General features: G+C 41.7%; 1 long non-coding RNA gene and 2 other non-coding genes across 3 annotated transcripts; 2 read left to right on the forward strand and 1 right to left on the reverse strand.

The window, feature by feature from the left end:
- Nucleotides 1–48: 48 nt before the first annotated feature.
- LOC125463332 (uncharacterized) lies at nucleotides 49–23,411 on the forward strand. Its single transcript, XR_007249815.2, has 4 exons — nucleotides 49–2,216; nucleotides 2,319–2,523; nucleotides 11,470–11,628; nucleotides 22,058–23,411. It is a non-coding gene; the product is annotated as an uncharacterized LOC125463332 (long non-coding RNA).
- trnap-agg (transfer RNA proline (anticodon AGG)) lies at nucleotides 17,330–17,419 on the reverse strand. The gene is given in 2 exon segments: nucleotides 17,330–17,365; nucleotides 17,384–17,419. It is a non-coding gene; the product is annotated as a tRNA-Pro (tRNA).
- Nucleotides 18,319–18,408, forward strand: trnap-agg (transfer RNA proline (anticodon AGG)). Its single transcript is given in 2 exon segments — nucleotides 18,319–18,354; nucleotides 18,373–18,408. It is a non-coding gene; the product is annotated as a tRNA-Pro (tRNA).
- Nucleotides 23,412–24,738: the final 1,327 nt, after the last annotated feature.

A 24,738-nucleotide genomic window follows, 5' to 3' on the forward strand; every position in this document is an offset into this window, starting at 1 on the left:
CCGCATAGGGAGGAAGCTGTCAGGTCGATACACTTCGAGCCTGGACCTCGCCTTGTCTTGTCCTGCGGGCAACTTGTCTCTTCTTCATTCTAGAGGGGTCATGACATTTTTTTTAAAGTAATGCCAGATTTACAAAGTGCCACTCGATGGTGCTCACTTTAACTTGGAGAGAAATTCAATACGATTCCTCTGCAGTTGAATAGCCTTCCGACCCATGGCCATGGACAAATAGTCATGAGACAGCCGAGTGATACCGGCATCCGATGTATAATAATATGGCGGGAAAGGAGAGAAAATTAGATGCCAAAAAGAAAGCCTCGCATTAAGTTTAACCTTATAATGAAGAAATGTAGACCAAAGAGTTTATAAGCTGAAAATTACAGCTCAGCCTTCCAAGGGAACATCTTTTTCACAAAACTGGGACGTAGAAATTTGGAACTCTTCCTCCTGACCTAACAGAAAAAAAATCAGTTGAAGTTGGGTGTGAGTTGAAAATGCCTAAACTGAAACAACTGATTTTGTTGGTTAAGGATGTTAAGGGTTACGAAGCTAAGATTTACTTACATCGTGATGTTATTGTCACATGACTTCAGTGAGCAAAAAGATACTAGTCTAGAATTAGCATGTGAGCAGAGAGGTCCTGGACGGTGAATTAGAGAACTGAATTTGATATCTACTATGTACAGCTATAAATAAAGCAGTCTTAATTCGAGATAAGCAACAAGCCATCTCAGGGACAGTGTATGTGCAGGCATCGACAGACTGGGTGGCACAGTAGGTGACACTGCTGTCTCAGAGTGTCAGTGACCCAGGTTCGATTCCAGTGGCTGACTGTGTTTGCATGTTCTCTCTTTGTCTGCATAGGTTTCTACCAGGTGCCCCACTTTACTCCCACAGTCCAAAGACTTTTAGAATACTGCATATAATTCTGGTTGCTGTTCTATAGGAAGGATGTTGTTAAACCTGACAGGCTGCAGAAAAGATTCACAACGATGTTGGGACTGGAGGTTTTGAGTTAAATAGGGAGATGCTGGAGCTTTTCTCCCCAGAGTGTCGGAGGCTGAAGGGTGACCTTTTAGGGATTTACAAAATCATGAGGGGCATGGATAGGGTGAATAGCCAAGGTCTTTTTCCTAGGGTGGAGTCCCAAACTAGTGGGCATAAGTTTAAGGTGAAAGGGGAAAGATTTATAAAGAGCCTGAGGGGTAACACTTCATGCTGAGGGTAGTGTATGTATGGAAACAGCTGCCAGAGGAAGTTGTGGAGGCAGGTACAATTACAACATTGTTGAATGATGGCTCAGTGGTTATCACCGCTGCCTCACAGTACCAGGGACCCAGGTTCAATTAACCCCTCAGGTTACTGTCATTCTCCCTGTGTTGGCATGGGTTTCCTGTGGGTGCTCCTGGTTCCTCTCTCAGTGCAAAGGATGTGCAGGTTAGATGGATTGGCTGTGGGAAATGTAAGGTTACAGAATAGGGGGTGGATCTGAGTGAGATGCTCTTTGGAAGGTTGGTGTGGGCTCGATGGGCCGAATGACCTTCTTCATATCTTTAGGGATTCAATGATTGTATGATTTAAATGCATCTGGATGGTTATATGAATAAAAAGGGTATAGAGGGATATGAGCCAAATACTGGCAAATGGGACAAGGTCAGATTGTGATGTCTAGTCAGCGTGGACTAGTTGAACCAAAGGGTCTGTATCCATGCTGTATGACTCTGTATGCAGGTTAGGTAGATTGGCCATGCTAAACTATCCAGAAATGTGTAGTCTAGCTGGGTTAACCATGATAAATGTGTAGTTACAGAAATAGGATGAGGTTAAGTCTGGATGGGATGCTCATTGGAGGTTTAGCCTCCACCTGCACTTCAGGGATTCAAGAAGATACTCCAGACCTGGATCTTAATGAACAGATAGCGGTACTGGCTTAAAGCACAAGATCAAGCAGTGAACTAGATTCACAATGCAGTTCAGCAATGAATTAAAGAATTGAACAATTGAATGAAGGAATAAGTTTCTAGCGCTGAATTGCCTCCTCCATGTCATATCCATCACAGTTTTGAAGGCTGTAAATTCAAACCACACTCCAGGACATCAGTAAATAACCTGGATTTTATTTTATCTTCATGTGAAAACCAGCACTTTTTGTCCATTCCTCATGACAGCAGTTAAGTCTCAACCACATGAGGTTTGGAGTCACATGATCAGACCAGGTAAGGACAACTTAGTTACTTCATCAGCCAGTCGGTTTTATGACAGATAGTGATGGTTTCACAGTTATGGTCATGTTTGCTGAAACTTTCTTATCATTCCAGAATTCATAGCTGCCATGGAAGAATATGCACCCATGTCTCAGAATACTAGTCCCATACATTAGTATTACAGCTACTACAACTACATGCTGCTGTGCTTGGAACTCCACTCATACAACAGATGAAGGTATAATTTTGAAGAAAGCTATGAGAGGAGCCACAGTCGAACACGGACTAAAAAGGAAGGGGAAGAGAACATTTGGCAAATGTGAGATATTGTATTATAATTCGCTTTACGAATTCACAAGCTCACTATGTTTAATATACCGCGTTTCCATTCACTCGTTCGTAAAACCGTGTTTTTGTCGTATTCTTTACTCTTAAAAGGTAAACTAATTAACTGCTTACTGTTTAATTAAACCTTTCAATTCTTATCGGCCCATACTGCAAGCACTGTTTAGACCTATTTATGGAAATATTTTAATATAATTAGCCCTTAGCAACCATCTCACGGGGCCTGAATAGGTTGCAGAACATCAAACAGTTTCCACCACTAGTATGTACTTTGTAGATATTTATTAAATAGAGCCGCTATCCCTTTTAAGAAACTTACTATTAAAACAGCGATTTTGTGAAACGGCATGAATGAAGTGTAAGAACTATCAAAACAGGCAATACTAAATGAAATCTCACAATCCAGCTGCAGGAGATCGGTGTAATATCGTCCATTATTTTATTTGGCACACATATAATTTCTCACTTATTTAGATAATGTGGGTCTAGTATTTTTACTAACATTATTAACTTTAAAGACAAAAGGACCAACACCCCTTAGTTATGCAAGCTCAGCCCAGACAGACATTCTAATCCCATCAGGAGTAACAGCCAGTAAGTGCTTAAACCACCACCTGCTTCCCTAGGGCAGATGTCATGCCAACTTTTGTGTACAGTAGTTACAGCTGTGTAACACCACAGGGCTAAAACTTTAATGTATATATGAACTGTGTATAAAGAGGCTCCTGTAAAATTGTAGATAACACAGCATGAAGCTGGATGAATACAGCCGGCCAAGCAGCAACAGAGGAGCAAAAAGTTGACTTTTCAGGTCAAGACCCTTCATCAGAAATGGGGGAGAGGAAGGGGATTCTAAAATAAATAGGGAGAGAGGGGGAGGAGGATAGAAGATGGATAAAGGGGAAGATAGAGTGAGAGGAGAAAGACAGGTCAAAGAGGCGGGGTTAGAGCCAATGAAGGTGAATGTAGGTGGGGAGCTAGGGAGGGGATAGTTCGGCCCAGGGAGGACAGACAGGTCAAGGAGGCAGGATGAAGTTAATGGGTAAGAGATGAGGTTAATGGTAAGAGATGAGGGTGGAGCTTGAAGTGGGAGGAATGGTTAGGGAGGCGGGGGCTAGCGGGGCTGGTTTTGGGATGTGGTCAGGGGAGGGGAGATTTTGAAGCTTGTGGAGTCCACATTGATACCCTTGGGCTGCAGGGTTCCCAAGCGAAATATGAGATGCTGTTCCTGCAGCTTTCGGGTGGTGTCATTGTGGCAATGCAGGAGGTCCAGGATGGACGTGTCATCTGAGGAGTGGCTGGGAGGTGTTGAAATGGCTCACAATTGGGAGATGTAGTTGTTTGTTGCGAACTGATCGTAGATGTTCCACAAAGCTGCTTCCGAGCATCCACTTGGTTTCCCCGATGTAGGGGAGGCCACAACGGGAACAGCGGATACAGTATATTACATTAACAGATGTGCAGGTGAACATCTATTTGATGTGGAAGGTCTTAGGGCCTGGGATGAGGGTGAGGAGGGAGGTATAGGAATTGTTCCGGCTCCCACAACTACCTAGAATACTCCTCCTCACACCCGCCTTCCTGTAAAAAAGCCATCCCCTATTCCCAATTCCTTCGCCTCTACCATATCTGCTCTCGAGACGAGGCATTCCACTGCCGAACATCTCAGATGTCCTCTTTTTTCAGGGACCGCAACTTCCCCTCAACAGTGATTGAAAATGCCCTCGACCATGTCTCCCAAATTTCTGACAACTCATCCCTCACACCCCCTATTTGCAATAATAACCAAAACAGAATCCCCCTCGTCCTCACGTACCACCCCACCAACCTCCAAATCCAACGCATCATCCTCCGACATTTCCGCCATTTGCAATCCAACCCCACTACCAAAGACATTCTTCCCTCCCCACCCTTACCCGCCTTGCGAGGGACCAGTCTCTCCGTGACTCCCTTGTCCGCTCCACACTCTCCTCCAGCTCCACCACGCCCAGCACTTTTCCCTGCAACCGAAGCAAGTGCTACACCTGACCCTATACCTCCCCCCGACCCCCATCCCAGGCCCTCAGAAGACCTTCCACATCAAACAGATGTTTACCTGCACGTCTGTTAATGTAACATATTGTATCTGCTGTTCCCGTTGTGGCCTCCCCTACATCGGGGAAACAAAGTGGAGGCTTGGGGACTGCTTTGCGGAACACCTACACTCAGTTTGCAACAAATAACTACACCTCTCAGTTGCAAACCATTTCAACAACTCCCAGCCACTCCTCAGATGACATGTCCATCCTGGGCCTCCTGCATTGCCACAATGACGACACCCGAAAGCTGCAGGAACAGCATCTCATATTTTGCTTGAGAACCCTGCAGCCCAAGGGTATCAATGTGGACTTCACAAGCTTCAAAATCTCCCCTCCCCCAACCGCATCCCAAAACCAGCCCAGCTAGCGCCCACCTCCCTAACCATTCCTCCCAGCTCAAGCTCCATCCCCATCTCAATCCCACTAACCTCATCCCGCCTCCTTGACCTGTTCGTCCTCCCTGGACCGACCTATCCCCTCCCTAACTCCCCACCTACGTTCACCTTCACTGGCTCTAACCCCGCCTCTTTGACCTGTCTTTCTCTCCTCCACCTGTCTTCTCCATTGTCCATCTTCTATCCACGTTCCCCTCTCTCCCTATTTATTTCAGAATCCCCTTCCCCTCCCCCATTTCTGAAGAAGGGTCTCGACCCGAAACATCAACTTTCCTGCTCCTCTGATGCTGCTTGGCCTGTTGTGCTCATCCAGCCTCACACGGTGTTATCTCAGATTCTCCAGCATCGGCAGTTCTGACTATTCCTGTAAAACTGTACTTCAGATTCCATCGCCACCTCGAACTGTGCTACTGCAGATGCTGAATGAATGAGCTATTTTAGCCACTCACCGATCTCAGTCGTCATTGAAACATGATTCCACAACTTGGTGTAGTCTACAGGATTGCTGGGTCACTGCCAAAACTGACTGGTCACTGACGCTACTCTGAAGAAACTTCCTTCAAGTCGTGACCTAGTCTCCAAACGTGAACCTGAACCTCCAGTGAGTTGGCCAGTTTTTGAATCCCCTGCATCCAGACATTAACTGCTCCAAATCAGCTGAAGTTGCCTACGATGTGAGTATTCGGGTGACCATGAGTGACTCCTGTAAGCTGCCTACACCCTCCAATGGCGAGCTGGCCCTTCCTGACATAACTGAGGAAGAAATGCTGCAGCAGTTACAAAAATACCTTTAAGTACAGTTCTCGTTAGGGAAAACCCTAAACAAAATCAGCAGAGATACAATATTCCCAAAGGACAGTGGACCCTAGATGGTATGAAACAGTTCTGGGGAAAAGCTACGCAACAAAAAGATAAGGACAGAACTAAATGGTCCCTTATGTTAATGGAACAAATCCCCGCAAAAGGAATGAAACCATACCTTGATCAGCACGTAATTGTGAAGTGAACACTCTTAAAGAGCAATTAAAAGCAGTGCATGAACAAATGCAAAAGGAGAAATCAAAGCAAGAAAAAGCTGAACTTAAAAATCAGGAGCTTGAGAAAGAAAACAGACAACTGAAGGACAAGATAACAGCCCTGTCAGTTTCTTCCCCAGTTCCCAAGCCCATACAGAGTTTGTATCCAACTACCCGAGACGTCCAGGAAGTTGTTCAGCAAAACCTTGCTATCGCCCTTGGTAAACAGAGGGACGAGATTGGTGGGTCCTCTGACAGCAAAAGCGATGAAGACTGTATATCCCCAAAACCATTCTTACAATCCTTTAAAACCAAGAAGGTAAAAATAGAGTAAGTGTTAAGGCAAGGGTTAGAGGATGGCACTGAAGTAAATGTTCCAGTAAAATGGACCGAAGAACACCTTGTGCATGGGCCTGTGTCCCCTGAAAACCTAGACAAGTGGTCTAAAGAAATGCCTTACCCAAAGAAATGCCTCACCCGAAGAAGGGACCATTGAAGACTTGGGAAAGCCTAGCCCGGTTATGGGGAATATATATGCTCCATACCTGGGATGGGGTACACTATCGTCACTAGAAGAGAAGGATGCCCTCTCCCTGAGACAGTCAAAGGTGCCCTTGGAGCATATGAGCAGGAGCTGCAGGCTGGGCTGGACAGCAATAAAATGTTGGTTACATGGTTATAGTCCACTTAAGACCGATTGGACAAAAGTCATGGCTTCCTGTCCAAAAGCTACAGGGGAAGTACCAAAAAACGAGAAAAGATTTAGGACAACCTGGAAAGAGTATGAAGGAATCCCAAATGTGCAGCATAATAGGGATTTTGAAGGTTGTGATGACAGCTGGCTAAAGTCTGTTTACTGTTGTTGCCATACAGTAAAGTCAAACCATTACTGTACTCCGGGTGCTGCAATACGGACCAGAAACCATTAGCCATATCTATAACTGAAAACCATTTGTGATCTAATGTTAAGGCACTGAATATGGTAAAAGGGTCAGCTACTAGTGGGACTTAAACCTAAGCTTGTTAAGATGCTAAAGTTCACCAAACCAGACTGGGACCAGAGGGGGACTAATTATTGTGAACTGGTGGACTAAGCCCACCAGCTCAACCAAGATATGGGTACCAAATTGCAAGCCCTACAGATGGGACAAATGGGACTGATGCCTAGTAACTCTGGAAAGACCCAAGACAAATGCGCAGGGAAGTGCTGCATCTCTGCGAAGGAATGCCACTGGACCGGGGGTGCTGCAAAAGGGGAAAAGGATGAAATTTCCCAATGAGGAATAAGGAAGAGGAGACACTGAAAACCAGGAGTAAGACTGATCTCCGAGAGCAGTATAAAGAGCTAACCACCCAGCAGCAGCACAAGCTGACAAGAACACTGAGAAAGCCCGCCTCGTACCTCTCTACGCTCCTACCAGCTTTATGCCAGCAGAGGAGAGACAGACTGTATGTGACCATGAGGGCAGGCCACCTGGACATTGAGTGTCTTTTGGACATAGGAGCAGAATTGACGTGCCTACCCCAGAAGTATGAGACCAAACGCTTGCTAGACAGAACAGTGAGAACAGCTTATGGAGCAGGAGCTGACAGGATAAAATTAGAAGAACCAAACCAATGTACATTGTATTCAGACCCCATGAGTTACTAACCTTTGTATGGGTAGGACCTGTAGCCCAATCACTCCTCACCCAACATGGTCCATCGGAACGATACAAAGAGAAGAATTAAAAGACCACTCCATCTGGGCTAAAGACAAGGCTAAGTGCAGGTTACTGCAAATGGAATCCACGACTTTTATAGGGACACCTCCACGTTGGACTAAACAGTGCTCCATCAGCCTGATATCTATTGCAGGAATCCTCCAGATAATTCAGAGGTTAGAGGATAAAGGGATTTTGGTAAAATCCCACAGTGCCTCTAACAGCCTGGCGTGTCCTGGGAGAAAGGCAAGTGGGGAATGGAGATTAACTATAGATGACAGAAAAGCCATCGAATACATTGATCAACGAGTCCCACTAGTAGCTGACCCTTTTACCATATTCAGTGCCTTAACATTAGATCACAAATGGTTTTCAGTTATAGATATGGCTAATGGTTTCTGGTCCGTATTGCAGCACCCGGAGTACAGTAATGGTTTGACTTTACTGTATGGCAACAACAGTACACATGTGCCTGACTCCCACAAGGATTCCACAATAGCCTGACTGTATGCCATGTGGCCTGACAAAACCATCTCTGCAAAATGCCATTAACTGTGTCAGTTATCATTCAGTATGTGGATAATATACTGGTAGCCTCAGAAATGAAAAAGCAACATGAGATAGGCCTTAAGACCCTTTTAAAATACCTGCATGAAAAGATCAAAAGGCCAGTGTTGAAAAGGACAGAAAATCTCCCATGGGTAAAAGGAAATCACCCAAAGTTGGACTGCAGCCATACAGACTGCCAAACAGCCTACGAGCATTCATGGGCTTTCCTGGATCTCTTTAATTTTAACTGGCGTTTGTTGATTTGTATACCCAACTAGCCCAGCCCCTGACAGACATAATGAAGAGAAACAGGACTCGAAAGAACAAGTTGCACTACATAGGGACAGGAAGAAGCCTTCCAGGACCTAAAGAGAGCACTTTGTTTCATACCAGCATTAGAGACCTCCAATAATGGAAATCCTTTACATTATTTGCTACCCCCTTTAAGAAACTAAATATCAAAACAGAGCTTCTGTGAAACTACATGAACGAACATGGAAGAACTATCAAAATCAGCAATAGTGAATGAAATCTCACAACCCAGCAGGGGAGGTCAGTTTAATATCCTTTATTGTTTTATTTAATACACACATAATTTCTCACTTGTTTAGCTCATATGGGTCTAGTGTTTTTCTTAGTTGTAGAGACAAAAGTAGTAACACCTGTCAATTTTGCAAGCTCAGACCAGACAGGTATTCTAATCCCATCAGGAGTAACAGCGAGCATTCAGCAAGTGCTTAAACCATCCCCTGGTACCCAAGGACAAATATCACGGAAATGTTGGTATACGATAATTAAACTATGTAACTCCATAGTGCTAAAATTTTAATGTATGTAAGAACTGTGCCGAAAGAATCTACTGCAACACTGTACTTCAGATTCCATTGATGCCTCGAACCGTGCTAGTGTGGATGCGCAATAAAGAAGAGATAGTAGGAACTGCAGATGCTGGAAGTCAGAGTCATAGTATGGAGCTGGAGGAACACAGCAGGTCAGGCAGCATCAGAGGAACAGGAAAGTTGATGTTTCAGGTTGGCACCCTGCATCAGGACTGTGTAAGGGGGAGGGAGATAATAAAGGGGCTTTAATTCACTCATTAATGGGATGAGGGTCTCGCTAGCTAGACCAGAGTCAACCACATTGCTGTGAGTCTGGAGTCACATGTAGTCCAGACCAGGCAAGGGTGGCAGCTTCCTTTCCTAAAAGGAATTAGTGAACCAGATGGGTTTTTCTAACATTTACAATGAACCCACAGTCATCATTAGATTCCTAATTCCAGATACTTTTTTTAAATTCAAATTCCACCTCTGCCGTGGCAAAATTTGAATCTAGGTCCCTGGGACATTATCTGCATCAACAACAATGATAATATGACCAGCCCATTGCCTCACCACTCACTGAGTTTGATCATTATTGAAACATGATCCTATATAATGATTTTACAAAAACCAAAGGGACTGGAATACATTGTTGAGAAGGGATCCAGTTGAGAAGGGATCCATCAATTATCCTGATAGAGATCAACAGATTGTGAAGGGCATGGACAGAGTGGACAGTCAGAAGCTTTCTCCCAGGGTGGAAGAGTCTGTTAGTAGGGGCATAGGTTTAAATTGCAAGGGGCAAGGATTAAACGTGTTGAATGAGGCAAGTTTTTAATACAGAGGGTGGTGGGTGCCTGGAACTCGCTGCCAGCAAAGGTAGTGGAAGCAGATACGATAGTGACTTTTAAAGGGCATCTTGATAAATACATGAATAGGATGGGAATAGAGGGATACGGATTTTAGTTGTGACAGGCAGCATGTTGGTGCAGGCTTGGCGGGCTGATGGGCCTGTTCCTGTACAGTAATTTTCTTTGTTCTTTTATACAGAACCTTATTCCAAGTTCATCCAGAGTACTGTATTTAATTTTGATCCTCAGATCCCAGGCATCTTATATTGGCATTTGATGAAAATCTAGAGCACAAAGTTTTAACCTGACGCCCCAGTGTAGTACTTAGTGAGCGCTATCAAAGGTGGTAGATAAACTGAGGTCCGCACTGTTTTCTTATGCAGTCACCAAACACTCCATGGCACTAATTCAGAGGAGAGTTGTCCCCAAGTGCCCTGGCCAACACTTAAAATTTAATCAACATCATTAACAAGAGATATCTGGTGATTGTTGCATTGTTGTCTGTGGGATCTTGTACTCGAATTTCCTGCAATGTTTCCTATATTGTGCAGGTTTTTTCCCCCACTTTCCCTGGTCCTTTGGGTTTATTCTGAATACCAATGACCCAAGGCAGTCGAACAATGGAATATACCCAGTGCTCTTTACTAAAGTATATTATATAAAGAAACTGCAATATCTTACCCATACAATGTTTACAATATTAAGTAACCCCATTATGTGGATTTGTCCGAGGATCAAATCAAACAGGTTATTAGCACGCTCCATTCCAACCTTCAAACGCTGATCAGATGACCTCTTGAGCTAGGTAACTATGATCTGAGGCAAGCTTGATTTAGACATGTACTCTTTCTGTACAACGAAGCTATGTATTCAAACCTTGACACTATCCAGGCTCCAGTATACGATCAGTTTGACCACTGACAAACATCACAAATGTATCATCTACGACGGTAAGTTTGATTAATTGCTTATTGAGACTTGTCTGAATCTCCCTGGAAAGAGCTTATCTCTTGGACTTAATAAACTTTGATTTCAGTTTTAGCTTGTTTTTGTTGTTGCTATCTTTATGTTATCCAATCAACTGTTTGCTATTTACACAGCACAATTCTATGACAACAACAAATTCCACAGATAAATAGTCCACATTATCAAGTATGACTCATTGTGTCTGTTTTAAACAGAACTTCGGTTTTTACAGTGACAATGCCGTTCATTGCTATTGGGTTAGAGCACTCAATAAAAAACATACACATTCCTTCAGCAAATCACAAAAACACAATCAAACCGCGACCTTTCTCATCATTAGGTCATCACTAGACGTCACGTGTTATTTTCCTTGTTTAGTTTCATTTAACTTAATTTTGGCTAACTCAGCAAAATTCAGGTTCATACCTACAATTATAACATTGGTGACAATTCAAAAATACTTCATTGACTGCAAAATACTTTGGGATATTCTGAAGTGGTAAAGCACATAATATATATGGAACTCATTTTTTTCTTTTTAAAGGATTAAATAATGAAGCAAATCGTGTAGACTTTGCTTGGATTGCTCAAGCCGAGAAGATTGAAACATGATCTCGTTGAGATCTTTAAACTGATTACAGGATCCATAGGATAGATGAAGAGAAACTATTCCTGCTGGTGGAGAAATCCAGAACAGAAAGAGGTCAGTTTTACAATTAAAGTTAGGCCATTTAAGGGTGAAGCCAGGAAGCATTTTTTCACACATGCAGTAGATCTATAGATGCTAGGGCACCTAAAATTCTCAATATTTAGAGTGGTGGATTTTATGTGGTAAGGATCACATCGTAATACATTGAGTCTACAGCAAACAGGCCATTTATTCCAAGATCCATGTCAAGACTTGTTCCCTGCAAGAGCCCTCTCTTAGTTATCTTCATTTAACTCTGTTAGCATATGCTACTATTCTTTCCCCTTGTTTATCTGGCTTCTCTTTAACTGTGCCTATGCTGTTTGTCTCAAATGGTCCAATCTCTCTGGCTCAATAAACCCTGACTCCCTTAATTTTATTACTCACTACCTTACATTTATCTCAAATTTTGGACTCGCTCCAATGTCTCTACATCAACTTTTTCTCACCATTTACCCAGCCGAACTTTTGATAATAAAATCTGTGTCAGGTCCCTCCTCTGCCTATTCTTTTTGAAAGAATAGAGTCCCAGTATACTCTTTCAGTTCTAATATTTGCATTGTAAATCTTTCTTGCAACTGACCAATACCTCTAAATCTTACAATATGGAGCTCTGAACAGTACATGGTTATCTCAGGTATCTTCTAATCTTTACATGTTTCATGTGACTTGCCTGATTTCCAGTTCAGTCTCCCTGGTATTGTATCCTAGTTGTTGTTCTTTAATCACAGTCTTGTTATACGGTGTGTAGTGAGTTGTGAACGCAAATGCTTAGATCTCCCTGCTCATCTACTCCATTATAAGTCTTAATCAAGAAGTATGTGGCCTTTTTAATTTTCAACATCAAAATTCATCATCTCTCACTTCACTGTTCTGAAATACGTTTTGTACTTTATTTCATTTAGTTTTATATCAATTACACTCACATTCTCAATTTGATGCGCTCAGCAAATTTGCAAATTGCACTTCCAATTCACGAAGGCCTCCAACTCCATAATACCATCATCTAGAAGGACAAAGACAGTTGATTAATGGAGTCACCAGCACCTGCATATTGCCCTCCAAGCCATTCAGCATTCTTACTTGGAAACATATCACCATTCCTTCAATGTCACTTGGTAAAAATCCCGGAACACCCTGCCTAACAGCGTTGTGGGCCTATTTACACCAACTGGACTGTGGCAGTTCAAAAGGAACCACCATCTTTTCAAAGGCAGTTCAGGAAAGGCAATAGAGCAATGCACACATCGCACAAATGAATAAAAAAACTGAGTCCAAATCATTAATATAAATTGTGAACAGCAGTCCCAGCCCCAATTCCCACAGAAGACGCTCCTGACTTACTGCACTCTGTGTAGCTACTTTTATCTTTTGCTCCTTTACTATGTTTTGTATCCAGTTTGCTACCCATTCTGCTATTTGTTCTCTGACTCCACATGTTCTGAACTTAGACATGAGTTTAGAATCTAGTACCTGAAGGGAGGCCTTTTGAAAATCATAGAATCCCTGCAGCGTGGAAGCAGGCCTTTCAGTCCATCGAGTCCATACCTACCCTAGTAGAGTGACCCATCCCCCTACCCTACCTTATCCTATCCCTGTAACGCGGCATATCAGAAGGCTAACCCACTAAGCCTATGCATCCCTGAACAATATGGGCAATTTAGCATGGCCAGTCTGCCTAATCAGCACATCTTTGGACTGTGGGAGGAAACTGGAGCACCTGGGGGAAACCCATGCAGATCCAAAGAGAATGTGCAAATTCACTGCAGATATTTGTCCAAGGTTAACAGCATACAGGACTATTGAACAAGAAGAATGTCTGAAACTGTACAAAAAAACAAGTTTATGATATATCAGAATGCATGGAGCATTTGCAATATGGTACATGAATTAACAGCGCAAAGATTTATAAATGGATATGATATAGTTGTAATTACAGAGACATGGCTACAGGGTGACTAGGACTGGAAACTAAGCATTCAAATCTATTCAATCTTTGGAAGAATGGAAAAGAAGTGGCATGGCAAAATACTGAAAGATGAAATCAGTACTGTAGTGAGAAAAGATTTTGACACAGGAAATCAACATGTGGAATCAGTCTTAGATGAGCTAAGAAGCAACAGGGTGAAGAACATTAGTGAGAGTGGTCTACTGGCCGCCAAGCAGTAGTGTTAACGTAGGGGATGATTTAAGTGGGAAATTATGTAATAAGCAGTAAACAAAGTGATTTTAATCAGCATGAAGACTGGGTAAACCACTTTAACTATAGTTCTGGTTGCCCTATTATAGGAAAGATGTGGATGCTTTGGAGAGGGTTCAGAGGAGGTTTACCAGGATGCTGCCTGGACTGGAGAGCTTATCTTATGAAGAGAGCTTGACTGAGCTCGGACTCTTTTCATTGGAGAAAAGGAGGAGGACAGGGGACCTAATTGAGGTATACAAGATACTGAGAGGCATAGATAGAGTTGATAGCCAGAGACTATTTCCCAGGGCAGAAATGGCTCACACGAGGGGTCATAGTTTTAAGCTGGTTGGAGGAAAGTATAGAGGGGATGTCAGAGGCGGGTTCTTTACGCAGAGAGTTGTGAGAGCATGGAATGCGTTGCCAGCAGCAGTTGTGGAAGCAAGGTCATTGGGGACATTTAAGAGACTGCTGGGCATGCATATGGTCACAGAAATTTGAGGGTGCATACATGAGGATCAATGGTCGGCACAACATTGTGGGCTGAAGGGCCTGTTCTGTGCTGTACTGTTCTATGTTCTAATCTTTGGAAGATGAATTCCTAGAGTGTGGGCAAAATCCTTTTCTTAGACCAGTACATTGAGGAACCAACCAGCCAACATGCTATCCTAGATTTCCTTCCATGCAATGCAAAGGGGTTAATTATTAATTTTGTTGTGAGAGGTCCTTTAGGAAGAAGTGACTATAACATGACAATTATTTATTGGGATAGACAGTGAAATAGTCCAGTGTGAAATTTGGGTCTTAAATCTATCTGTCTCAGCCTTGAAAATACTTAACGACCCAGTATTGACAGCTCTCTGCAGTAAAAAATTCCATAAACTGACTACCCTCTGAAAGAAGAAATTTCTTGTCATCTCTGTTTTAAATGTACGCTCCCTGAACCTAAGATTATGCCCTCTGGACCCACAAGAGGAGAGTCTTACAGCAGCTATGTATTCCTTTTGAATAAAACAACAGGAGGAAAAGTGACTAAAACAGAAATTGCTGGAAAAGCTCAGCAGGTCTGGCAGCATCTGTGAAGAGAAATCAAAGTTAACATTTCAGGTTCCGTGGCCTAATTGCGACTAATAAAAGAAATGAAGTCTAGTGTAAGATTCAAAGAGAAGTCATATAAAGCTGCTTGAAAAAGTAGCAACTCTGAAGAATTGGAACAGTTTAGAATTCAGCAAAGGTGTACCAAGAGTTTGATGAAGAGGAGAAAAATAGATTATGAGAGCGAACTTGCAAGGAACATAAGAGCAGACTGTTCGAGCTTCTATAGTTAAATAAACATAAAAAGATTAGTGCAAACTGATATAGGACCCAGACAATCTGAAACCGGAGAATTGATAATGCAAACTAGGAAATGACAGAGCAATTAAGCAATTATTTTAGCTATATCATCACAGAAGGAAACAGAAATACATTTTCATAAATGTAATAGAAGCAAGCATCTATTGGGAAGGAGAAATTAAAGAATTAGTATTTGTAAGAAACCAGTACTTATTAGTAAAATTGGCACTGGCTCCTGCGTGGAGTTTAGCATTTAGGGTTTATGCTTTCCTGCCTTTTCAGAACATAATATTTGAATTGTTGTCTAGGCTTCTTATCAATTTATACCAGCAACATGATTCGTGGTATTAACAGTATTAAAAACTCACTCACCTTCTGATACTTCGTGGTTGACTCAGAACTTCATTGATGTGTTTACATTGTGCAAGTTCTAAACACTTTTCAAACTGCCTGCATTGTGTCTTATTGGTCACCAGCATTTTGTTCTGAGATGTTGCTTGGCCTTTGGAATCAAATTTCTTAGATATGCATGCCGATATCCCTCGGTGTCATGATATCCTTTGCTTTCCAGCTGTCAAGAAAAGCTGGACAGTTTAGGATGCAACAAACAGCATTTGCTACAGATATTATTGCTTTTCTGACAATAGCCATAGAGTTGGTTGCACCTAAAGTGTGTATATGTTGTTCACCTGCAACTATGGCTTCAAACTTGCATCTATCCTAAAGTAATGTTTCAATGGTAAGAACTTTTCTCTTGTCCAAAGATCATTCCTAAAGGCTTTAAATGGTTTTGAGCTGATGACTAACTTAATGAGGATCTCTGACAGTTCATCCTTATAAAAGTAACACTCATACCTTTTGCTGCAGCATTTTCTGTCAGACTGGCCAATGGATTATTGAGATTACTGTTTGTACAACAAGAGTAGAAGTCTCTTAATCCTGAAGTTAATCTTTGCTTTGAGCTGATCTGAGAGAACTTTCTGGATCTTTTCTGATGATGTTGAAGAGATCTGATGTATTAATTCTGCAAAGCCCTTACTCATTCACACTGAACAAGGCTTTATAGTTCTTCTCTCAATTGTACATCAATTTATAGTTAAATAGAACTGCATACTTCATCCGAACCGTTGTAATTTAGTATGCCCATTATAGATTCCCATTCCATAATAAGGTTTCTGCTATGCATATTTGACCCTTTAAAAAGTCAGTATAATTTTTTTCTTTTTGAAAGTCACCTTGACTTTGTGTTAGTAGAAAATAAAAGTGCTAAATTTTAGAGCCAGACTTCTCAGCTGTAGTGAGAGATTTTACTGCATTATCAACTGTCAGGACAGACCAAACTAAGTTTCTAGTTGTCTGTAGTGTCTCAGCTGTAAAGTGGGCTGTATTTTTTTTAGTTTAATTCGAGTAATCTTAAGAAAAAGATTTTAAATCAAATTACATTCCAACCGAAAGAAATTAGCTCCATCTTGTTGGCAGTCAATGCCCTATTCACAGATCAATACAGCATCTGTACACAGAGAAGCTGATACTGCTGATTGTCTGAATTCTCTGATGTCCAAAGCTGTTGTGTCTATGGCCTTCAGTTTTCTAAATATCTTCGACCAAGATATTAGTTTTTTTTTAAATAGATGGCCACTGCTGCTAGCCAGGATATAACCTTACCTCAATTAGGGTATTTCACCTGATACAGCAATGCTTATAATATTCCACAGAATATAAGAAGCATGTTGTATTGCAGCATCTAAGATATTGATTATGACTAGCCATTATGTACAAACATTGCATTCACAAGGACATCATTGTCTGGGCTAACGTTAATTTATTAGATTACAACTGAGCAGCATGTTTTCATTAAAAATGTTATGCCTCAAGTGATCCCTGGCAAGATAGAATGTGAGACCTTTGTACCGTCACTTATAATACAGTGATGATGTTGAGTGTGTCTCTTAAAAATGCTCACCATGAGACATAGCTTAATAAGGTGTGGATGAAGAGGACACAAATAGGCAAAATTGGCAATACCTAAGATCCTTGGGGATGGAGTGAGGTAAGATTGGTTGAGATTGAATTTATTTGAGATGCCTTGAGCAATGCAAATAGAATTATACAGCAATGAAACTTTGTAAAATAAAATTATAACTGTGCAATTCATGGTTTTTAATCTATCCAGTGAAAGAGGGGGAAAAATAAAACATAGGGCTCGTCCGGGATTTGAACCCGGGACCTCTCGCAATTTCAGCTTTGACAGCACCCTAAGCGAGAATCATGCCCCTAGACCAACGAGCCTCTTTCTAGCTGTCTTGTTTCCTGTTCTCACTAAGAACTGCCACATCTGTGTGATTTCCCTGCACATAATAGCTTTAGGGAGTGATGCTGAAGTTACAAAAACATAGCTTCTACATACACGTAGCACAGAGGAAAGTCTGCCCCCTCCCCAGTACGAATGCTCACAAAGGAGAACGTAACCTTATTATTTCTACCCCAAACTTGGGACAGAAGGACACCCAGTAACTGTTCAAATAAAGTGCACAGTAGCTGTGTATTTATATGCATTTATTTAGTTCAGATTCCCCTTGACAAATTTGATGATAAAACTTTTTGAATTTCACAGTCAGAGAAGTTCTATAACTTCCCAATGGCTGGATATCCCAAAGTGTGTTTTAGCAAATTGAGTATTTCTGAAGTGTAGTGCATGTGCTGACTGTCAATCTATTTGAGAGAGATTTTGGAGTGTGTCTTGAATGCACATGTTTCTGATGCTGAGTTGAGACCCTTGCAGTTTTCAGACCAGCGAGTTGACTGGACAGGGCAGCACATCAAAACTTTGCCATATCCTCACCTGTATTCCCCAGCTAAAGTATTGGTTCATGTTCAGAACCTTGGCTGATTCCTCTTAGTTGCCTGGCATATGTATAAAAAAGTGCTGAGACTAACTATATTACTGTAAATATCAGCTGGTTTACATCAGATGACTCAATTCAAGTTTAAAATGTGTGTTTTCCTGGTCTGCACGTCTCCTGTAAACATTGCCCAGCTAATGAGGAACATGTGTGTGCATTATGCTGCTGTTGAGTTTCCATGTAACCTGATCCACATTCTGTACAGCTCCGATATGTCGCCTGAAGTAGCAGAGACGTGGCAGTTCTGAGAAAGAAGTTAAAAATCTTCAGTTGCATCTAGAGGAGGGCTCGTTGGTCTAGGGGCATGATTCTCGCTTAGGGGAAATTACTGTTCTAAACTGCGAGAGGTCCCGGGTTCAAATCCCGGACGAGCCCTGTTTTTTTTGTCTAACAATAGAAATAAATAATCAGGACTTAAAATTTTTAATTGATTCCCCAACAACCAGAATAGTTTATTTTGTTTAGAGATCACAGCCTTGGCTTTATTCATTTGTTAGTTTTTATCCCTTTCCTTCTTGCACTTTCTGACTTCTGCTGTGTATAGGTCCACCCTACTGAACCGTATCACATTTCCATGTGAGCTGCATGGTTTACTTACTTGTGAAAGGCATTACAAACCAAGCCCTATCCTGTTTAATTGTGGGTTCAAGTCCCCCTCAGGAACATCATTTGACCTGATATTTCTAGCGATGGATGGATGGTGTACTGTTCTGTCAGAAATACACCTGAAATGTTGTATTGAAACCCTTTCAAATGGCTGTGAATGATACCACTGTAGAAGAGTTTTCTGTGCGCCTTGGACTACCTTGATCTCTTCACAGCACTGCCAGTACAGATGATCTGGTCATTTATCTTATTTAAATTTGTTGCAAGTAAATTGATTGTTGCATTTCCTATGTTACACTTGTGACCAAAGTCAAAAGTAATTCATTAGCTGTAGAAGTGTTTGGATGCTCTGAGGCTGAGTTATAAATGTGAGTTTTTTTTTCTTTCATGTTGATATCTCTGTGTACTCTCCTTCTGTCAGAGGATACTAGATATTACGAGGAAACTGGAAGCCTGGCTAAGGTCCTGCATCATCCAGGGAACCTGAACCCATTGCAGCACTGCGAAATCTTCCCAAACTGAGACCAGCTATTTTCACACAGGCCATGGTACCATATCAAGTAGAAATAGCTTTTAGTGGCAGGTGAATCTGAAATAAGAGGATGCGGATTGAAGTTAATTGGTCCAACAATCAAAAGGAAGATTTTTTACGTAATTAGATTAGGATTTCAAAGGTTCTGCCTGAAGAAAATTCAAATCTTACTTTCAAAGGGGAATTTAATCAATACTTAAAGAGAAAATATTTGCAGGACTTCAGGGAAAAAAACCAGGGGAGTAGACAAGGGCACAAAGGGTTGAATGCACTCCCTGTTTGCTCCGTTGTATGATTCTAATGTGAAGCCAGAAAAGCTTGGTAGCACATAAGTGGCATCCTCACCTCAGAGTCAAAATCTCCAGGATCATGTCCAGGACATGATGGCTACAGAAGGTGAGTCCATGATATGGCCAATCTAGTTGATTCTTAATCTGTAAATCCTTCTGATAAGCCCATGGCAGGCAACTAGACTCTCTGAGTTAGCTAGAACCATGTGGTAACTAAAGCACACAAACACTAAAAGATGTCCAGTTTCAGGCCATGGGCTCTACTCTGTGGCAAATTTTCCTCTTGGTTCATGGGGTTACCAGAAGAAGAACATGAAACTGTCAGATCTAAGGTCTAGTACTGGACAATCAGAGAAACGATTAGCACGACTGAGTTGCTAGCATTCCTGTTCCCGAATTATAAGGCCCTACTTAAACACAAACATCAAATCTAATGCTCCATGGATCTGCTATCTTTCAGATATGATGCTAAACTGAGAGTTACGGAATCTAAGATAATAAAATGTGAGGCTGGATGAACACAGCAGGCCAAGCAGCATCTCAGGAGCACAAAAGCTGACGTTTCTGATGAAGAGTCTAGGCCCGAAACGTCAGCTTTTGTGCTCCTGAGATGCTGCTTGGCCTGCTGTGTTCATCCAGCCTCACATTTTATTATCTTGGAATCTCCAGCATCTGCAGTTCCCATTATCTCAGTTACGGAATCTAACAAGTTTTTATTGACATTTTGAAGAAAACCAAAACAAAACTATCCCAAGGTTAGTATTTACACCTCCAAATTATGCAATGTTTCAAGAGGTTATTCATGGCTCATTTCAGCTCTAGCCTCCAGCCTTGATGCCATGCAATTCACCAATCATCCCAAAAGATCCGTAGCAGATGCCATCTTCCAGGCCCTGCACTCATCCTTGGAACAGTTGGATAACAATGATATCTATTGAGACTTCTATTCATTGACTAAAGCTCTGCCTTTGACACTATAATTCCAGCCAAACTAATCTCCAAACTCTGAGACATAGGTCTCTCCTCTGCCATCTGCATCTGGATCCTCAATTTCCTGACCGACAGACCATAATCAGTGAGAATAGGAAACAGCACCTCCTGCACAACAGTCCTCAAAACTGGTGCCCTGCAAGGCTGTGTACTCAGCCTCTTACTATACTCCCTGTACACTCATCACAATGTGGCCAAATTTTATCCTAACTCCATCTGCAAGTTAGTTGACGATACTGCCATTGTAGGCCGGATTAACGCCGAGGCAGAATACAGGAAAGAGATGGAGTGCATGTGGGTGTGGTGCAAAGATAACAACCTCTCCCTCAACGTCAGAAAAATGAAAGAGCTGATCATTGACTTCAGGAAGCAAGGAGGAGTGCACACCCCTATCTACTCCAGTGGAGCTGAGATTGAGATGTTTAAGACTGTCAGGTTCCCAGGAGTAATGATTACCAACAATCTGTCCTGGTCCACCCATATTGATGCAGTGTTTAAGAAAGTACAAAAATACCTGTACTTCTTCAGGAGGCTAAGGAAATTCAGCACTTCTGTAAAAATTCTTACCAATCTTTGTACATGTGCCATAGAATGCCTTCTATCCAGTTGCATCGCAGCGTGGTATGGCAGCTGCTCTGTCTAACTCTAAGAAACTACAGAGAGTTAGGAACATAACCCAGGCCATCACGCGTTCCAACATTCCATCCATTGACTCCATCTCTGCTTCTTCCAGCCTCGGGAAAGCAGCCACCATCATCAACGACCTCTCCCATTCCAGTTATAATCTCTTTAGCCTCTTCTGTCAGGCAGAAGATATAAAAGCTTAAACAGATGTACCAACAGATTCAAGAACAGCTTCTTCCCTGCTATTATTAGACATCTGAATGGACCTCTTAAATTTCAAATTTAAAGTTGATCTTGCTCTTTGTGCATCTCCTCTGCAGCTGTAACATAGTATTCCTCGCTCTGTTCTATTACCTTTGTGCACTTTGTATAGCATGGTCTGCCTGTACTGTAAGTAAAATAATACTTTTCACCATACTTAGGTACATATGGCAACAATAAATCAAATCAAATCAAATTTATTTCTCAATCTACATCAGAAAAACATTATTTTGCTGTTACTGTTTGGGGGAGGGAGGAGCAGGGGCTTATTGTACACAAAACTGGTTTTCCTAACAATGGTGAAAAACTTCAAACATACTTCTTTGCCTGTAAAATGCCTTGACATGTCTGGTGTTTTTTAAAGTCACATCAATACACCATCATGTTCACATGCCATAATTTCTGTCTCAGGTCTGCTACAGTGCTCCAGCAAAGCTCATCTTCTTCCTTGACTTACTATCTACAACCCCTTTGTGTGCCTGTCCATTTTTCTTGCTCTCCGGTTTCCATTCCCACCTATATGCTCACTCCTACCACCCTCCAGAATGTCACCAGCATACATACCACCTTTTCCTAACTGCTTCTAGTTAAGGATCACAGGACTTGAAATGTTAACTCTGCTTTCTCTCCCCAGATGCTACCAGACCTGCTAGTTTCTTCAGCAGGTTTCGCTTTTATTTGTTTCAAATCTCCATTTCTATGGTTTTTTGTTTTATTTTAGGACTCATTGAATCCTTACAATGTGGAAGCAGCACATTTGACCCATCGAATCAACACCAATCCCTGAAGGGCATCATAACCAGACCCATCCCATACCCCATCCCTGTAACCCTGCATTTTCCATGGCTGATCCACATAGCCTACATATCCCTGGACACTATGGACAATTTAGCATGGCCAATCCACCTAATCTGCACATCTTTGGATTGTGGGAGGAAACCAGACCACGCAGAGGAAACACACGCAGACCCAGGGAGAATGTACAAACTCCACACAAACAGCCACTTGAGGGTGGAATCAAACCCAGGTCCCTGGCGCTGTGAAGCAGCAATGCTAACAACTGAGCCACTATGCCACCCAAAATAAATGGGTCTTTCTCCCACATGGCAGGCATGAACTTATGGGATACCACAGAGATCAGTACTAGAACCCCAGTGATTCCCACTATATATTAGTGATTTAGATGAGGGAACTAAATGTAATTTCTACAAATTTGCAGATGACACAAAGCTGCTGTAGTGTGATTTGGACCAGCTGAGTGAATGGGCAAGTGCATGGCAAATGAAATTTAGTGTAGATAATTATGAGTTTATCCGCTTTTGTAGCAAAAATGGGAAAGCAGATTATAATCTGAACAGCTTTAATTTGAGAGAGGTACTGTGCAGCTAGTCCTGGGTGGCCTTGTACACCAGTCATTGAACGTAAACATGCAGGTGCAGCAGTCGGCAAAGAAGGAAAATGGTATTTTGGCCTTCATAGTGAGCGGATTCAAGTACAAGAGAATAGATTTCTTGCTGCATTATGCAAGGCCTTGGTGAGACCACATCTGGAATATTATGTGCTGTTTCAATCTCCTTATCCGAGGAAGCATGTTCTTGCTATGAGGGAGTGCTACACAGGTTTAGAAGACTGATTCCTGAGGTGACATGATGAATATATGAGGAGAGGTTGAATCAGTTAGGATTATATTCACTAGAATTCAAAAGAATGAAGCGGGGAGTCTCATGGAAGCAAATTAACTTCTCATGAGACTAGACGGGGTAGATGCTGAAAAATGTGCTCAATGGATGGGGAGTCTAGAACTAGGGCCACTGTCCGGGGATATGGGATAATCCATTTAGGAGTGAGATGAGGAGAAATTTCTTCACCTAGAATCTGTGGGATTTGGTGTCAAAAGCACAGAAATCAGTTGAGGCCAACACATTGCATTATTTCAGCAAGGCAGTGGATATAACATTTGGGGCTAAAGGGATCAAAGGACATGGGGAAAAGCAGGAACAGGCTATCAACCTGGATGATTAACCTATGATCATAATGAGTCACCAAGCATTCTCAAAGGTCCAAATGGTCTACTCCTGCCCCTATTTTCTATTTTTCTGTGTTAATGTTATTGATTTTGTCTTCCCATTCACCTGTAAGTTTATGCAACAAAAATTTTAAAGTGTACTTTCATTTTTAATGCTACAGTAAAATTAAAAGTTTAAATGCATATGTATGAATTTCAGAGTTTTGGCTTACATAAATCATATAAAGATCAGGATGAATTATAAATGTCACATTCTTGTTTACTGGACTCTTTCATGAGACAGCTGTAACAGAGACTAATAATTGCAAATATAGCAGAACGTAAATAGAGGTAGTAAACAACCTAGGTGCTCACATTAAATTATTTTTCTTAATTGGATGCATGTTTGTTTCATGTTTGTTGAGGGATACTTACTGGCTGGAACATCAAGATAAATGTACTTTAAAATACTGTAATGCATGTGAAACATTTAATCCAGGAGTTGGCTGAAGCTCCATCTATTCTGATATTTAACAAAGCCATCAGGTGGAGCATCAATGGTAATTGAAGAAAGTCATGTCTTTTGCACCTTATGTTGCCATCAATATAATGAAACCTGTAAATAGTTAATAACATGTGATAAACTTTATATTGTTACTCAAGACATGAGCCATTTCTCCTGAGACTTACAACTCCAAAGACCGGTGCTAAAGAAGTTATTGGCAGCAGCTACCCAAAAGAAAATCACAATTATGACATGCGGGCAGACATTGTTTTGTGCAAAGTCCTAAAGAGACCAACAATGAAAAGAACCCAGAAGAATCTGAAAGGAACAGAACAGGGAAAATTCTGTAAAAAAATGAGTTGTTATTTTTAAGTGCATACACCTTAAAAAAAAGCAACAGTCAGTCAGTAGCAGAGAGCAACAGCACAGGCTAAGGGAAGCTGAAGCAGCTTGAATATAAAGGCAGGAGTGTAATGCTGGAAATACATAAACACTGCTAGGCTATGTCTGGAGTTTGTATATAGTTCTGGTCATCACGTTACAGGAAGGACGTAATTGCTGTAGTGAATATGGAGGAGATTTGCAAGAATGTTCCCAGGGATCATAAATTGCAGGTAAAATGAAAGATTGTACAGACTCGGATTATTTTCCTTGGAATAAAGGCGTTTGAGGGGTGATTTAATTGGGCGGTGCAAAGTACTGAAGGCTTTGGATAGATTGGACAGAGAAAATATGTTTCTCCTAGCAAAGAAGTCAGTTTCCAGGGGGTGAACATTTAAGGTGATAGAAAGATTAAAGGGGTTACGAAGTAAAACTTGTTCACCCAGAAGTTGGTGGGTGTCTGGAATTTTCTGTCCAATTGGTGGTTGAACTGGAAACCTCAACACAATTA

Source organism: Stegostoma tigrinum, chromosome 25, assembly GCF_030684315.1.
Source record: "Stegostoma tigrinum isolate sSteTig4 chromosome 25, sSteTig4.hap1, whole genome shotgun sequence".
Taxonomy (NCBI): domain Eukaryota; kingdom Metazoa; phylum Chordata; class Chondrichthyes; order Orectolobiformes; family Stegostomatidae; genus Stegostoma; species Stegostoma tigrinum.